This window comes from Lithobates pipiens, unplaced genomic scaffold, assembly GCF_037356315.1.
Source record: "Lithobates pipiens isolate NorthernLeopardFrog02 unplaced genomic scaffold, aLitPip1_a1.2 Scaffold_19, whole genome shotgun sequence".
Taxonomy (NCBI): domain Eukaryota; kingdom Metazoa; phylum Chordata; class Amphibia; order Anura; family Ranidae; genus Lithobates; species Lithobates pipiens.
This window is the reverse complement of record NW_027507764.1, coordinates 596,678,294-596,687,460: the sequence shown is the minus strand read 5'-3', so window position 1 is coordinate 596,687,460 and position 9,167 is coordinate 596,678,294. Positions and strand designations below refer to the sequence as shown.

Genomic DNA, 9,167 nt, shown 5'->3' with positions numbered 1-9,167 from the left:
TTCAACATATGAGAACACATTAGGTGGTGACACTTTCTCACCATTGTGGTAAGAGGTGTTACTGTAGGGACCATGAAGGACAGGAGGGGCCCCTTCACACAACAACTCGGTGTAGATGGGAGATCTCTGGATATCGGGAAGCGGCTGTAGGAGGGCGACTTGTATTTGGGAACATAAACCGCTAAGCGCAGGAAAACCATTCTCTGAAAAGAACAATTAATGGAAGTTTTTGACCCAAAATAAGCCAAAAGTAAGTACACCCCTCAGTCACATTTGTGTAAATCTTTTCTTCTCTCTTTTCATGTGACAACACTGAAGAAATGACACTTGTCTACAATGTAAAGTAGTGATTGTACAGCTTGTATAAAGGCCGGTTCACACTGCACGACTCGCCTCGCCTCGCTCCCGCAAGTCGCCCCCATTCTGTACAATGGAACCGTTCTGAGAGGAGCGACTCGAGTCGCTCCGACTCAGAAAAAAGGTTCCTGTACTACTTTGGGGCGACTTCGGGGGCGACTTGCATTGACTTCTATACAGAAGTCATTTGCAAGTCGCCGCTGAGGTCCGTGCAGGTCGCGGCGAGGTAAGTCGGAGACGCCTCGCCGCGCATCGCTGTGTGCACCGGCCCTAACAGTGTAAATTTCCTGTCCCCTCAAAATAACTCAACACACAGCCATTAACCACTTTCAGCCCCGGACCATTTTGCTGGCCAAAGACCAGACCACTTTTTGCGATTCGGCACTGCGTCGCTTTAACTGACAATTGCGCGGTCGTGCGACGTGGCTCCCAAACAAAATTGACGTCCTTTTTCCCCACACAGTTTTCTTTTGGTGGTATTTGATCTCCTCTGCGGTTTTTATTTTTTACACTATAAACAAAAATAGAGCGACAATTTTGAAAAAAAACGCATTATTTTTTACTTTTTGTTATAATAAATATCCCCCAAAAATATATAAAAAACATTTTTTTCCCTCAGTTTAGGCCGATACGTATTCTTCTACATATTTTTGGTAAAAAAAAAAAAAAAAATCGCAATAAGCGATTATTGATTGGTTTGCGCAAAAGTTATAGCGTTTACAAAATAGGGGATAGTTTTATAGCATTTTTATTAATATTTTTTTTTTACTAGTAATGGCGGCGATCAGCGATTTTTATTGTGACTGCGACATTGTCGGGGACACATCGGACATTTTTGACACATTTTTGGGACCATTGTCATTTATACAGCAATCAGTGCTATATAAATGCAGTGATTCCTGTGCAAATGACACTGGCAGTGTAGGGGGTTAAGTGTTCCTAGGGGTGTGTTACTAACTGTGGGGGGGTTGGGCTTTCATTTAGTGAACACTGATCTCTGCTCCAATCACATGGAGCAGAGATCAGCGTCACTAGTTGCTAGGCAGAATGGGGAAATGCTGTTTACAACGGCATCTCCCCATTCCGCCGCCCCGTGAGACGAACGCGGGTATGCCCGCAGCGATCAAGATCCAGACCAGACTCACGGGGGTCCCGATCAGCGGCGCGCTCACAATGGCAGGGCGGCAAATTTAAAGGGACGTACAGGTACGCCCATTTGCCTGCCCGTGCCATTCTGCCGACGTACATCAGCGTGCGCTGGTCGGGAACCGGTTAATGTCTAAACCACTGGCTACAAAAGTCAGTACACCCCTAAGTGAAAATCTCCAAATTGGGCCCAAAGTGTGAATATTTTGTGTGGCCGCCATTATTTCCCAGCACTGCCTTCACCTTCTTGGGCATGGAGGTCACCAGAACTTCACAGGTTGTCATGGAGTCCTCTTCCCCTCCCCCATGATGACATCACGGAGCTGGTGGATGTTGGAGACCTTCCCCTCCTCCACCTTCCCTCTGAGGATCCCCCACAGATGATCAATAGGGTTTAGGTCTGGAGACATGCTTGGCCAGTCCATCACCTTTACCCTCAGCTTCTTTAGCAAGGCAGTGGTGGTCTTGAAGGTGTGTTTGGGGTGGTTATCATGTTGGAATACTGCCCTGCGGTCCAGTCTCTGAAGGGAGGGGGTCATGCTCTGCTTCAGTATGTCACAGTACATGTTGGCATTCATGGTCCCCTCAATGATCTGTACCCCTCCAGTGCCGGCAGCACTCATGCAGCCCCAGACCATGACCCCCCCCACCACCATGCCTGACTGTAGACAAGACACACTTGTCTTTGTCCTCCTCACCTGGTTGCCCCCACACACGCCTGACACCATCTGACACCAAATACCTTTATCTTGGTCTCATCAGACCTCAGGACATGGTTCCAGTAATCCATCTCCTTAAGTCTGCTTGTCTTCAGCAAACTGTTTGTGGTCTTTCTTGTGCGTCATCTTTAGAAGAGGCTTCCTTCTGGGACAACAGACATGCAGACCAATTTGATGCAGTGTGCGGCGTATGGTCTGATCACTGAAAGTGTGATTTCTTCAGTGTTGTCACATGAAAAGATATAATAAAATATTTACAAAAATGTGGAGGGGTGTACTCACTTTTGTGAGATACTGTATATTCCTTCCTAATCTATGCAGTATGAAAACAATTCCCACACTGTTCATGAGTTTCCCATCATAAAGACTGAACACTGCTGATCTCTCTCCTTTTGGGGGGTGATTGGCAGGGCCATCTTTAATTTTGATTGGGCCCTGGGCAAACATTTTCCTGGAGCCCCCCCCCTCCATTCTGAGACATACAAAAAATAGCAGGTAGACTCGAAATCAGTTTACTGCAGCAGATCACACGGTGATTGCAATTGTTTGCCAGAGGTTACAGCCTATCCTTACTGCTCACTGGGTGGTTGCTAGAGGTTACAACACGTAATTTCTGCTTGCCGATTGGTTGCTAAAGGTTAATGCACATCATTAACACTTACTGATTGGCTTCTAGAGATTAAAGCAGATCACTACTGTTCGCTGATTGGCTGCTACAGGTTAATGCACATCATTACCTCTCACTGAGCAGTGGAGCAATCCTAAATAATTGAGCAGGTAAAGGGGCACATTAATACACATACTACAGGAGAGTGTCAGAGAGTGCAGATATACTGCAGGAGACAATCAGAGACTGCGGACATTATACAGGAGACAATCAGAGACTGCGGACATTATACAGGAGACAATCAGAGACTGCGGACATTATACAGGAGACAATCAGAGACTGCGGACATTATACAGGAGACAATCAGAGACTGCGGACATTATACAAGAGACAATCAGAGACTGCGGACATTATACAGGAGACAGTCAGAGACTGTGGACATTATACAGGAGACAATCAGAGACTGTGGACATTATACAAGAGACAATCAGAGACTGCGGACATTATACAGGAGACAATCAGAGACTGCGGACATTATACAAGAGACAATCAGAGACTGCGGACATTATACAGGAGACAGTCAGAGACTGTGGACATTATACAGGAGACAATCAGAGACTGCGGACATTATACAGGAGACAATCAGAGACTGTGGACATACTGCAGGAGACAATCAGAGACTGCGGACATACTGCAGGAGACAATCAGAGACTGTGGACATTATACAGGAGACAATCAGAGACTGCAGACATTATACAGGAGACAATCGGAGACTACGGTCATTATACAGGAGACAATCAGAGACTGTGGACATTATACAGGAGACAGAGAATGCGGACATTATACAGGAGACAATTAGAGACTGTGGACATTATACAGGAGACAATCGGAGACTGTGGCCATTATACAGGAGACAATCAGAGACTGTGGACATTATACAGGAGACAATCAGAGACTGCGGACATTATACAGGAGACAATCAGAGACTGTGGACATACTGCAGGAGACAATCAGAGACTGCGGACATTATACAGGAGACAATCAGAGACTGTGGACATTATACAGGAGACAATCAGAGACTGCAGACATTATACAGGAGACAATCAGAGACTACGGTCATTATACAGGAGACAGTCAGAGACTGCGGACATTATTTAGGAGACAATCAGAGACTGTGGACATAGTACAGGGGACGATCAGAGACTGTGGACATTATACAGGAGACAATCAGAGACTGCGGACATTATACAGGAGACAATCAGAGACTGCGGACATAGTACAGGGGACGATCAGAGACTGTGGACATTATACAGGAGACAATCAGAGACTGCGGACATTATACAGGAGACAATCAGAGACTGCAGACATTATACAGGAGACAATCAGAGACTGCAGACATTATACAGGAGACAGTCAGAGACTGCGGACATTATTTAGGAGACAATCAGAGACTGTGGACATAGTACAGGGGACGATCAGAGACTGTGGACATTATACAGGAGACAATCAGAGACTGCGGACATTACACAGGAGACAATCATAGACTGCGGACATAGTACAGGGGACGATCAGAGACTGTGGACATTATACAGGAGACAATCAGAGACTGCGGACATTATACAGGAGACAATCAGAGATTGCGGACATTATACAGGAGACAATCAGAGACTGCGGACATTATACAGGAGACAATCAGAGACTGCGGACATTATACAGGAGACAATCAGAGACTGCGGACATTATACAGGAGACAATCAGAGACTGCGGACATACTGCAGGAGACAATCAGAGACTGGGGACATTATACAGGAGACAATCAGAGACTGCGGACATTATACAGGAGACAATAAGAGACTGCGGACATTATACAGGAGACAACCAGAGACTGCGGACATTATACAGGAGACAATCAGAGACTGCAGACATAGTACAGGGGACGATCAGAGACTGCGGACATTATACAGGAGACAATCAGAGACTGCGGACATTATACAGGAGACAATCAGAGACTGCGGACATTATACAGGAGACAATCAGAGACTGCGGACATTATACAGGAGACAATGAGAGACTGCGGACATTATACAGGAGACAATCAGAGACTGCGGACATTATACAGGAGACAATCAGAGACTGCGGACATTATACAGGTGATGGTCAGAGAACTTTCAGAAATGCACAGCATTACAGTTGAATAACACAGCTCAGGGTTTAAGCAGTCAGGCATTTTATGGGTGTGAGGACATACCTGGGCAGCCAAACTCACTACATACATGTAGAGGTGTGTGCACGGGGCTTCTATTCTCTGTGAGCGGGAGCATCCCGGCCCCGCCCCCTCTATCCTGACTGGGTAATACAGAGGCCCGGGGCGGGGCCCGGAGCTCCAGTGACACTCCCACTCCGATCACTGCTCCGCTACACAGGGGCGGGGTCAGCGCCAGTGGAGCTTCCAGCCCTGCCCCCTCTCAGATGGCTAGCGTGGGAATACAGCCTCTGCAAAGCCATCATCGGGGGCCGCAATTCATGGCTAATGGGGCCCCCCTACAAAGCATCAGTGGAGCTCCCGGCTGTTGTAATGAGAGCAGAGAATGGAAGCCCCGCCCACACACTCCGATCACCGCTCTGCTGCATGGGGGGGCGGGGTCAGAGCATCAGTGGCGCTTCCGGCCCCGCCCCTTCTGAGATGGCCAGCGTGGGAATACAGCCTCTGCAAAGCCTTCACGGGAGGATCGTCCATCCGCAGCGGGAGGTTCGTCCATCCGCAGCGGGAGGATCGTCCATCCGCAGCGGGAGGTTCGTCCATCCGCAAGCGGGAGGTTCGTCCATCCGCAGCGGGAGGATCGTCCATCCGCAGCGGGGGGTTCGTCCATCCGCAGCGGGAGGATCGTCCATCCGCAGCGGGAGGTTCGTCCATCCGCAGCGGGAGGTTCGTCCATCCGCAGCGGGAGGATTGTCCATCCGCAGCGGGAGGTTCGTCCATCCGCAGCGGGAGGTTCGTCCATCCGCAGCGGGAGGTTTGTCCATCCGCAGCGGGAGGTTCGTCCATCCGCAGCGGGAGGTTCGTCCATCCGCAGCGGGAGGATCGTCCATCCGCAGCGGGAGGTTCGTCCATCCGCAGCGGGAGGATCGTCCATCCGCAGCGGGAGGTTCGTCCATCCGCAAGCGGGAGGTTCGTCCATCCGCAGCGGGAGGATCGTCCATCCGCAGCGGGGGGTTCGTCCATCCGCAGCGGGAGGATCGTCCATCCGCAGCGGGAGGTTCGTCCATCCGCAGCGGGAGGATTGTCCATCCGCAGCGGGAGGTTCGTCCATCCGCAGCGGGAGGTTCGTCCATCTCCCGGCTGTTGTAATGAGAGCAGAGAATGGAAGCCCCGCCCACACACTCCGATCACCGCTCTGCTGCATGGGGGGGCGGGGTCAGAGCATCAGTGGCGCTTCCGGCCCCGCCCCTTCTGAGATGGCCAGCGTGGGAATACAGCCTCTGCAAAGCCTTCACGGGAGGATCGTCCATCCGCAGCGGGAGGTTCGTCCATCCGCAGCGGGAGGATCGTCCATCCGCAGCGGGAGGTTCGTCCATCCGCAAGCGGGAGGTTCGTCCATCCGCAGCGGGAGGATCGTCCATCCGCAGCGGGGGGTTCGTCCATCCGCAGCGGGAGGATCGTCCATCCGCAGGACTTTTAAAACTTGTATTGTATTTTTTATTGACGTTTTTTCCCAGGTGAATGGGTAGGGGTACGATGTACCCCTTACTCATTCACATAGGGTGGGGGGGCAGGGATCCGTGGGCCCCCTTATTAAAGAGGGCTCCAGGATTCCGATAAGCCCCCCCCCTTCCGCAGACCCCGACAACCAAGGGCCAGGGTTGTCTGGAAGAGGCCCTTGTCCTCATCAACATGGGGACAAGGTGCTTTGGGGTGGGGGGGCCATAGGGCGCCCCCCTTCCCCAAAGCACCAACCCCCCCCCATGTTGAGGGCACGCGGCCTGGTAGGTCCAGGGAGGGGGGCGCTCGCTCGTCCCCACCCCCTTCCTGGCCGGCAAGGGTTCGTGCTTGGATAAGGGTCTGGTATGGTACTGGGGGGCACCCCCACGCCGTTTTTTTCGGCGTAGGGTGTCCCCCTTAATATCCATACCAGACCCAAGGGCCTGGTATGCTCCCAGAGGGGGGGAACCCACGGCGTTAAAAAAAAAAAAAAAATTGGCGTGGAGTTCCCACTTGAGAGCTCATTCTCTGATTGGCCACGGCAAAAGTCGCCTGGCCTGGGGCGGCCTAAAGTTGTGTTGTAAGTCACCCCAAGTTGTGTCCAAGTTGCCTCCAAAAGTCGCGTTGGAAGTCTTGTTGCCCCTGTGTGAACCGGCTCTTGCATATGAATTCTCCTGTTATTTCCATGTTAACACAGGGTCTGCAGGTGAGTCCTCTGTACACAATAGGGCAGAGCTGGGCAGCATTAGTAGCAGCACTTCACACTGAGATATCAGGACACAGCACAGGACTAAAACTCCTCCAATGGACGAGGGAATTTAAACCGGGATATTTTACAAGTATGAGGCGGCTGCTTTGGGCCCCACAACAATGACCGGGCCCAGGGCAGCTGCCCGTTTTGCCCTGCCTTGAAGACAGCCCCGGGTACTGGTTGCTGTGGGTGTTTTGCATACTTCTTACAAACACAGGGTGAATGTGCTTTGTGGTCATTTTGGAGGCAGAGGCCCTAACACACGCTACAATCTGCAGAGCTGGGGCTAGCAATGTCGGAGATCAGCAGAAGCTGCACCCCGTGAACTCCTTCCTACACTTAAGTGACGGCTCCTGGGGGTCCGCTTACTCTACGTTTACCATCAATTACACTTTGTTTTCAGCAATGTAAACCTCCAGCTAGTGGGGTCTGCTGTAGTTTAATCAGTACTGAGATTTGGGCAATAACCCAACCCCCCCCTAGGCAGGACTAGGAATCTAGATTATGGATCCGGTGTTCTGGCATATAGCGTCCGGATACTGACGGCCGTGTACTGCGCAGGCGCAACACAAAGAAGAAGCCGCTTCGGAAAATCTCAGATGAACGGCGCCTGCGCGGTGAGTGGAGGTGGTGGCCCCACCATCCAAGCGGACATAGGGCTGCACATATTAGAGGGCCCCTCGCTTCACTCGCCGCGCTTCGGGCTCGGCCTCACTGCGCTCGGCTCTTTTTATTCCGACTCTATGTCCACTTGGATGGTGGGGATAGAACTTAGACTCACGGCGCCGTTCATCTTTCGGCTATTTTCGGAATCTGTGTGTACTGCGCATGCGCACTACACAGCGGACACTATCCGATGGGGGACCATATATGATAGGACACCGGCATCAGCCAATTGACAGTCTCCTGGGTGTAACCTCCATGGACAAACCCGTGTTTAATGGCGGCTCGTTATATCTCCAGCTTGTCGGCTTTTCATTTATCACCAGATGTGGACATGTCTGTCTCCGGCCTCAGTGTGGGCTTCATGGAGCAAAGTTATGTGCACCGCCATCTCTTTTAACATGCATTGTTTAAATCAGGGGTTGGAAAATTTGCTTTGAATTTAGGAGCCAGAGTGGTATGGATTGTCAGCTCCCGGGAAAAGGCCAGTAATTTTCACCCCCTATCCCTAACTCACATCGGAGCACCCAGTCAATAACTCCAATGTAACGCTGTTACATCAGGGTTATGGGCTAACCAGAAAGAGTAAGGCTGGCAACAGATGGAACTGGTTGGCTTAGGCAGGTGGCGCTGGTTTGAGACGGACAGATGGTACTGGTTGCCACTGGCAGGCACGTGGTACTGGCAGGTGACACTAGTTGGCAGGTGGCGCTGATTGTCGTTTGCAGGTGGCACTGATTGGCGGAGGCACTGGTTGGTAGAAGGTGGCACTGATTGGCGGCACTGGCAGGTGGCACTGATTTGCGGTGGCACTGGCAGGGGGCACTGATTTGCGGTGGCACTGTTTGGTGGTGGCAGGTGGCACTGGTTGTCGGTGACACTGGTTGGTGGCACACTGAGCCCTCCGTTACTGAAAAGTAACAGAGGAGCTGTCAGAATTGAGCTTGATGTCGGGGTGGGCGGGACTCAGCAGCTATCAAACATCAGCCAACGATTGGGCTGCTTAAGTAAAGGGGCGGGCCACATACAAGTAGCAGCCCGCCCAGATCCCATTGGTTGGTGTTTGATAGCTGCTGGGTCCCGCCCACTCCATCTGGGTCACGCCCACTCCGGCCGGGTTCTGCCCACCCCCAACATCAAGCTGAAATCTGACCGATCCTCCTCTCACACACTTAGCGCGGTGCTTGATGGCAGAGCCGCTGAGTGTGGAGGAGGGGGGAGGAT

The 9,167-nt window shown here is 51.5% G+C and overlaps 1 long non-coding RNA gene across 3 annotated transcripts in view; it reads right to left on the bottom strand.

Moving 5' to 3' along the window:
* Nucleotides 1–9,167, bottom strand: part of LOC143997841 (uncharacterized) — a 205,451-nt gene that overhangs the window by 24,908 nt on the left and 171,376 nt on the right. The window contains exon 1 of one of the 3 annotated variants that reach the window (XR_013277750.1): nt 42–199. The exons of the other annotated variants lie outside the window; for them this stretch is intronic. This is a non-coding gene — a long non-coding RNA (uncharacterized LOC143997841). Of the gene's footprint in view, nt 1–41; nt 200–9,167 lie in introns of those variants that run through there. 3 annotated transcript variants of the gene reach the window in all.